A 9,218-nucleotide genomic window follows, 5' to 3' on the forward strand; every position below is an offset into this window, starting at 1 on the left:
AGCAATCGTAATATCCACAATACTCCTACCTCTCACACCAATACTCTCCACCTTACTATAGGAGTTTAGGTTAAATCAGACCAAGGGCCTTCAAAGCTCTAAGCAAGTATAATTTACTTAACCCCTGCCCAATAAGGATTGTAAGACTGTATCTTACATCAATTGAATGCAAGTCAAACACTTTAATTAAGCTAAATCCTCACTAGATTGGAGGGATACATCTCCCGCGAACTTTTAGTTAACAGCTAAATCCCCTAGTCAACTGGCTTCAATCTACTTCTCCCGCCGCGAGAAAAAAAAGGCAGGAGAAGTCCCGGCAGGATTGAAGCTGCTTCCTCGAATTTGCAATTCAAAATGATTATTCACTACAGGACTTGGCAAAAAGAGGACTCTACCTCTGTCTTTAGATTTACAGTCTAATGCCTACTCGGCCATTTTACCTATGTTCATAAACAGCTGACTATTCTCAACCAACCACAAAGACATTGGCACCTTACACCTGTTATTTGGCGCCTGAGCAGGAATAGTAGGCACTGGCCTAAGCTTATTAATTCGTGCTGAACTAGGTCAACCTGGTACACTAATCGGAGATGACCAAGTTTATAACGTACCAGTGACAGCCCATGCCTTCGTGATAATTTTTTTCATAGTCATACCCATCATAATTGGTGGGTTTGGAAACTGATTAGTTCCTTTAATAATTGGAGCACTTGACATAGCCTTTCCCCATATAAACAACACAAGCTTCTGACTACTTCCTCCTTCCTTCTTATTACTAATAGCATCCTCAATAATTGAAGCTGGTGCAGGCACAGGCTGAACTGTATACCCCCCTTTAGCAGGAAACCTAGCAAATGCAGGAGCCTCAGTCGACCTTACCATTTTCTCCCTACATCTAGCCGGCGTATCCTCAATTCTCGGAGCTATTAATTTTATCACAACTATTATTAACATAAAACCACCTGCTATAACCCAATACCAAACACCTCTCTTCGTATGATCAGTCCTAGTCACAGCAGTATTACTCCTATTATCACTACCCATCTTAGCAGCTGGAATTACCATACTATTAACTGACCGAAACCTAAACACAACCTTCTTCGAACCTGCAGGAGGGGGAGACCCAATCCTGTATCAGCACTTATTTTGATTCTTTGGCCACCCCGAAGTATATATTCTAATCCTACCCAGCTTCAGAATAATTTCACATATTGTAACTTACTACTCAGGAAAAAAAGAACCTTTCGGGTATATGGGAATAGTCTGAGCCATAGTTTCTATCGGGTTCTTAGGCTTTATCGTATGGGCTCATCATATATTCAGTCGGTAGAGACGTTGACACATGGGCATATTTTACATCAGCTACTATAATCATTGCTATCCCTACAGGAGTAAAAGTCTTTAGTTGATTAGCAACATTTCATGGAGGGAATATTAAATGATCTCCCGCTCTAATATGAGCCTTAGGCTTTATTTTTCTCTTCACAGTAGCCGGTCTAACTGGTATTGTCCTAGGTAATTCATCATTAGACATTGTACTTCATGACACCTACTACGTAGTCACCCACTTTCACTACGTACTTTCAATAGGAGCTGTTTTTGCTATTATAGGAGGTTTGTCCACTGATTCCCACTATTCTCAGGATATACACTTAACTCAACATGAGCAAAAATCCACTTTATAATAATATTCGTAGGTGTAAACCTAACATTCTTCCCACAACACTTCTTAGGCCTATCCGGCATACCTCAACGATATTCAGACTACCCAGACGCCTACACAACATGAAACACTGTCTCATCAATAGGCTCTTTCATCTCACTAACAGCAGTTATACTAATAATTTTCACTATCTGAGAAACATTTACATCCAAACGAGAAGTACTAACAGTAGACCTCACCTCCACAAACCTTGAATGACTACATGGATGTCCTCCACCATACCACACATTTGAAGAACCAGCAAACGTCAACCCAAAATGATCAAGAAAGGAAGGAATCGAACCCTCTCTAATCGGTTTCAAGCCAACACCATAACCACTATGTCTTTCTTTATAAACGAGATATTAGTAAAGTCTTACATAACTTTGTCAAAGTTAAGTCACAAGTGAAAATCCTGTATATCTCCATGGCATATCCCTTTCAACTAGGTTTCCAAAATGCAACGTCACCCATTATAGAAGAACTCCTACATTTCCATGACCATACGTTAATAATTGTTTTCCTAATTAGCTCCCTAGTCGTATATATCATTACCTTAATACTTACAACCAAACTGACACATACCAGCACAATAGACGCCCAAGAAGTAGAGACTATCTGAACTATTCTCCCAGCCATCATTTTAATCCTAATTGCCCTACCCTCCCTACAAATTCTTTACATAATAGACGAAATTAATAACCCCTCTCTCACTGTAAAAACAATAGGCCATCAATGATACTGAAGCTACGAATACACCGATTATGAAGATCTAAATTTCGACTCTTACATATAATCCCAATGTCAGACCTAAAACCAGGGGAATTACGACTACTAGAAGTGGACAATCGAATAGTCTTACCCATAGAAATAACAATCCAAATGCTAGTCTCTTCCGAAGACGTACTACACTCATGAGCTGTACCCTCCCTAGACCTAAAAACAGATGCAATCCCTGGACGCCTAAACCAAACAACCCTAATATCAACACAACCAGGCTTATTCTACGGGCAATGTTCAGAAATTTGTGGCTCAATCATAGTTTCATACCAATTGTTCTCAAACTAGTACCCCTAGAGAACTTTGAAAAATGATCTGCATCCATACTATAATTTCATTGAGAAGCTAAACCAGCATTAACCTTTTAAGTTAAAGATTGAGAGCTAAAGCTCCCCTTAATGACATGCCACAACTAGATACATGAACATGATTCCTTATTATCCTATCAATATTCCTAACCCTCTTCACACTACTACAACTAAAAATCTCAAAACATCTCTACTCCCCCAACCCTAAATCAAGTTACCAAAATACAAAAACAAAAAACCCCTTGAAATACTACATGAACGAAAATCTATTTGCCCCTTTCACAGTCCCAATAATACTAGGTATCCCTGTCACCACTCTAATTATTATATTCCCTATCTTATTCCCAACACCAAATCGACTAATCAACAATTGCACAATTTCCATCCAACAATGACTAACCAAGCTTACATCAAAACAACTAATAAATACACACAACCTTAAAGGCCAAACCTGGTTTCTAATACTTATTTCGCTTCTCCTATTTATTGCCTCTACAAACCTTCTTGGAATACCCCCACTCATTTACACCTACCACACAACTCTCAATAAACATCGGAATGGCTATTCCTCTATGAGCTGGTACTGTTATTACAGGCTTCCACAATAAAGCAAAAGCATCCTTAGCCCACCTTCTACCACAAGGCACACCTACTTTTCTTATTCCCATGTTAGTAATCATCGAAACTATTAGCTTATTCATTCAACCAGTAGCACTAGCCGTACGACTAACCGCCAGCATTACAGCAGGCCACTTATTAATGCACCTAATTGGAAAAACAACCCTTGTACTAATAAGCATCAACCTGTCTGCAGCTTTCATCACATTCACTATTCTTATCCTACTAACCATCCTCGAATTTGCTGTCGCCTTAATTCAAGCCTATGTATTCACTCTCCTAGTAAGCTTATACCTGCATGACAATACATAATGACCCACCAAACCCACTCATACCACATAGCAAACCCTAGTCCTAGGCCCCTTACAGGAGCTCTCTCAGCACTTCTTATAACATCAGGCCTAATCATATGATTCCACTTCAATTCAGTAATTCTACTGGTCTTGGGATTGCTAACAAACATCCTAACAATGTAGCAATGGTGATGAGACATTATCTGAGAAAGCACCTTTCAAGGTCATCACACACCAACCGTCCAAAAACGACTTCGATACGGAATGATCTTATTTATCTTATCAGAAGTCCTATTTTTCACAGGCTTCTTTTGAGCCTTTTACCACTCAAGCCTTGCCCCTACTCCCGAACTAGGCGGATGTTGACCACCAACAGGCATCCACCCCTTAAACCCCCTAGAAGTCCCACTCCTTAACACCTCCGTACTACTGGCCTCTGGCATATCCATCACTTGAGCCCATCACAGTCTCATAGAAGGAAGCCACAAACATATACTTCAAGCCCTCTTCATCACAATCATACTCGACCTTTATTTCACTCTACTACAAGCATCAGAATACTACAAAGCCCCATTCACAATCTCAGATGGAATCTATGGATCTACATTTTCTGTAGCCACAGGCTTCCACAGACTACATGTCATCATCGGATCCACCTTCCTCGTCGTCTGTTTCCTACGTCAAATAAAATTCCACTTCACATCACATCAAACCACCACTTCAGTTTTGAAGCCGCTGCTGGATACTGACATTTCGTAGATGTCGTATGACTATTTCTCTACGTATCTATCTATTGATGAGGTTCATAGTCCTTTTAGTATTAATGAGTACAACTGACTTCCAATCAGTTAGTTTCGGTGCACTCCGAAAAAGAACAATAAATCTCCTATTAACACTACTAACAGATACAACACTGGCCCTACTACTTGTGCTTATCGCCTTCTGACTCCCTCAATTACATACATATGCAGGAAAAACAAGCCCCTATGAATGTGGATTTGACCCTATAGGGTCTGCCCGCCTACCCTTCTCCATAAAATTCTTCCTAGTAGCAATCACCTTTCTCCTCTTCGACCTAGAAATCGCCCTCCTACTCCCCCTCCCCTGAGCAACCCAAACAAATAACCTAAACACAATACTTACCATAGCCCTATTCCTAATCTCCTTACTAGCAGCCAGCTTAGCCTACGAATGGACTCAAAAAGGCTTAGAATGAGCTGAGTATGGCACTTAGTTTAAAATAAAACAAGTGATTTCGACCCACTAGATTGTGATTCAAACTCACAATTACCAAGTGTCCCTAATCCATCTAAACATCATAATAGCCTTCACCCTATCTCTCGTAGGCCTGTTAATATACCGATCCCACCTGATAGCCGCACTACTCTGCCTAGAAGCTATAACATTATCACTATTCATCCTAGCAGCCCTCACAATCCTAAACTCACACTTCACCTTAGCCAGCATGATACCAATTATCCTCCTAGCATTCGCAGCCTGTGAAGCAGCCATCGCACTAGCCCTACTAGTCATAATCTCCAACACTTGGCACTGACTATGTACAAAGGCTCAATCTCCTCCAATGCTAAAATTCATCATTCCCACTGTCATATTAATACCCCTGAGCTGACTATCAAAAAGCAACTTTATCTGAATTAACTCCACAACTCACAGCTTACTAATCAGCTTTACAAGCCTCCTCCTCCTCAACCAACTCAACTGACAACAGCCTTAAGTACTCCCTAACATTCTTCTCGACCCCCTCTCCACACCACTCCTAATCCTAACAATGACTCCTCCCCTTAATATTAACAGCAATCCCACCTTCTCAAAGAACCACTCATCCGAAAAAAACTTTATATCACAATACTAATTATATTACAGGCACTCTTAATTATAACATTTACCGCTACAGAACTAATCTTGTTCTACATCATATTTGAAGCCACATTAGTCCCCACCCTCATTATTATTACCCGCTGAGGTAACCAAACAGAATGACAATGCAGGGCTCTACTTCCTATTCTACACGCTAATCGGACCCCTCCCTCTATTAGTAGCATTAACATACCTGCAAAATACAATAGGAACTCTAAATTTCCTTTTACTACAACACTGAACCCAACCACTATCCACATCCTAATCCAACACCCTCATATGACTAGCCTGCATAACAGCTTTCCTAGTAAAAATACCTCTCTACCGACTACACCTCTGACTACCCAAAGCACACGTAGAAGCCCCTAACGCAGGCTCAATAGTCCTTGCAGCCGTATTACTAAAACTTGGAGGCTACGGCATGCTACGAATTACACCAGTGCTCAATCCTCTGACAGAACACATAGCCTACCCCTTCCTCATGCTTTCCTTGTGAGGAATAATCATAACTAGCTCTATCTGTTTACGCCAAACAGACCTAAAATCAGTCATCGCATATTCCTCAGTTAGCCATATAGCACTCGTTATCGCGGCTATCCTTATCCAAACCCCCTGAAGTTACAAAGGAGCCACCGCTCTAATAATCGCCCACGGCCTCACATCCTCTATACTATTCTGCCTAGCAAACTCAAACTATGAACGAAGCCATAGCCGAACCGTAATCTTAGCACGAGGCCTACAAATCTTTCTCCCACTAATAGCCACCAGATGACTACTAGCAAGCTTAACAAACCTCGCTCTACCTCCCACTGTTAACCTAATCGGAGAACTGCTCGTGGTCATACCAGCCTTCTCATGATCAAACCTCACTATTATCCTAATAGGAACAAACATGGTAATTACCGCCTTATACTCCCTATACATGCTAATCACAACACAACGCAGCAAACACACACACCGTATCAACCACCTCACCCCTTCCTTCACGCAAGAACACGCTCTAATAGCCCTACACATCATCCCCCTACTACTCCTATCCCTAAACCCCAAAATCATCTTAGGTCCCCTTTATTGTAAATATAGTTTAAGAAAAACACTAGTTTGTGAAACTAGTGACAAAACACCAAAACTTCTTATTTACCAAAAATGTAGTGCAAGAACTGCTAACTCATGACCCCGCACTTAACAATGTGGCTTTTTCAAGTTTTTAAAGGACAGCAGTTATCCATTGGTCTTAGGCACCAAAAATTTGGTGCAACTGCAAATAACAGTAAAAAACCTATTCACCTCCTCTGCCTTACTCACATTACTAACCTTAATTGCTCCAATCATAGTATCCAACACAAACCTCTACAAAAGCAACAAGTATCAACACTATGTAAAAAAGGTCGTCCCCTGTGCCTTTATTACTAGCCTAATCCCAGCAATAATATACCTCCACACAAACCAAGAAGCACTTATTTCAAATTGACACTGAATCACCATCCAGACTCTCAAACTAACACTTAGCTTCAAAATAGACTACTTCTCACTCATATTCATGCCCGTAGTGCTATTTATCACATGATCTATCATAGAATTCTCAATATGATACATGCACTCTGACCCCTATATTAACCAGTTCTTCAAATACCTCCTCCTCTTCCTTATCACTATACTTATCCTCGTCACAGCTAATAATCTCTTTCAGTTTTTCATTGGATGAGAAGGAGTAGGCATCATATCCTTCTTACTCATCGGCTGATGATTCGGACGGACAGACGCAAACACAGCCGCCCTCCAAGCAATCTTATACAATCGCATTGGAGACATCGGTTTCCTCATATCAATGGCATGATTCCTATCCAACATAAACACATGGGACCTACAACAAATCTTCATACTCAACCAAGACCCCTTAAATCTCCCCCTCATAGGACTTGTACTAGCTGCAGCTGGAAAATCAGCCCAATTCGGACTCCACCCCTGACTCCCTTCAGCAATAGAAGGCCCTACCCCAGTTTCAGCCCTACTCCACTCAAGCACAATAGTTGTAGCAGGAATTTTTCTACTTATCCGTTTCTACCCTTTAATAGAAAACAACAAACTCATTCAAACAATAATTCTTTCTCTAGGCGCCCTCACCACCTTATTCACAGCTATTTGTGCTCTCACCCAAAATGGTATCAAAAAAATCATTGCCTTTTCCACCTCCAGCCAACTAGGCTTAACGATAGTAACAATTGGCCCCAACCAACCTTACTTAGCATTCTTACATATCTGTACACATGCCTTCTTCAAAGCTATACTATTCTTATGCTCCGGCTCTGTCATCCATAACCTAAATAACGAACAAGACATTCGAAAGATAGGAGGACCATATAAGGCCCTTCCCTTCACCACAACTGCCCTTATCATTGGCTGCCTCGCACTAACAGGAATACCGTTCCTCACTGGATTCTACTCTAAAGACCCCATCATTGAAGCCGCCACGTCGTCTTATACCAACACCTGAGCCCTATTATTAACTCTAACCACCACCTCCCTCACAGCTATCTATAGCACTCGCATCATTTTTTTCACACTATTAGGACAACCTCGCTTCCCTCCCTCCATCAATATTAATGAAAACAATCCCCTATTAATTAACCCTATCAAACGCCTATTAATTGGAAGTGTCTTCGCTGGCTTCATCCTATCCAACAATATTCCTCCAATAACCACTCCCCTAATAACCATACCCCTATACCTAAAATTAACCGCCCTCATAATAACTTTAGGCTTTATCCTCGCATTCTAAATCAACCTCAATACACAAAACTTAAAACATACTCACTCCTTAAACTCTACTAAATTCTCCACTCTATTAGGATATTTCCCTACAATCATACATCGCCTACCCCCTCACCTAAACCTATCAATAAGCCAAAAACTATCAACCTCCCTACTAGACCTAAGCTGACTAGAAATTATCCTACCAAAACCCACAGCCTTTATTCAACTGAAAGCTTCCATATTAACCTCAAACCAACAAGGTCTTATTAAACTCTACTTCTTATCCTTATCACTATTACCCTTGGTATACTCTTATTTAATTACCCCGAGTAATCTCCATAATAACTACAACACCAATAAATAATGACCAACCTGTCACAATCACCAATCAAGTACCATAACTGTATAAAGCAGCAATCCCCATAGCTTCCTCACTAAAAAACCCAGAATCCCCTGTATCATAAATAACCCAATCCCCTAATCCATTAAACTCAAATACAATCTCTACTCTCTCACTCTCTAAGATATACAATACTACCAAAAACTCTATACCACTAATCCTAAAAGAAATGCCCCTAACACAAGTTTGTTAGAAACTCAAACCTCAGGATACTGCTCAGTAGCCACACCTGTCGTGTAACCTAACACAACCAACATTCCCCCTAATAAAATCAAATAAACAAATCCCCCTAATCAAATCAAATTCACTCATGATTTGTACATTAAAAAAAAGAATTACAGTTTACAGAGATCTCAACTAGGTATTGTTGGTTGAGAAAAGCAGAATGCAGAAAATTATGTATACTAAAATAACATTTTTATAGAGCATATAACAATAAACCACCATGATTATGTACTACTGTATATGTAAATATATGCATATAT

General features: G+C 40.3%; 3 pseudogenes; all 3 read left to right on the forward strand.

Annotated features, from left to right (window-relative positions):
- Positions 1-2,129: 2,129 nt before the first annotated feature.
- Positions 2,130-2,796, forward strand: LOC132481798 (cytochrome c oxidase subunit 2-like; annotated as a pseudogene).
- A 248-nt stretch (positions 2,797-3,044) lies between these two features.
- Positions 3,045-3,720, forward strand: LOC132482257 (ATP synthase subunit a-like; annotated as a pseudogene).
- Positions 3,721-6,000: 2,280 nt separating this feature from the next.
- On the forward strand, positions 6,001-8,666 carry LOC132481770 (NADH-ubiquinone oxidoreductase chain 5-like; annotated as a pseudogene).
- The last annotated feature ends 552 nt before the right edge of the window (positions 8,667-9,218 follow it).

The sequence above is a fragment of the Mesoplodon densirostris genome, chromosome X (genome assembly GCF_025265405.1).
Source record: "Mesoplodon densirostris isolate mMesDen1 chromosome X, mMesDen1 primary haplotype, whole genome shotgun sequence".
Classification (NCBI taxonomy): domain Eukaryota; kingdom Metazoa; phylum Chordata; class Mammalia; order Artiodactyla; family Ziphiidae; genus Mesoplodon; species Mesoplodon densirostris.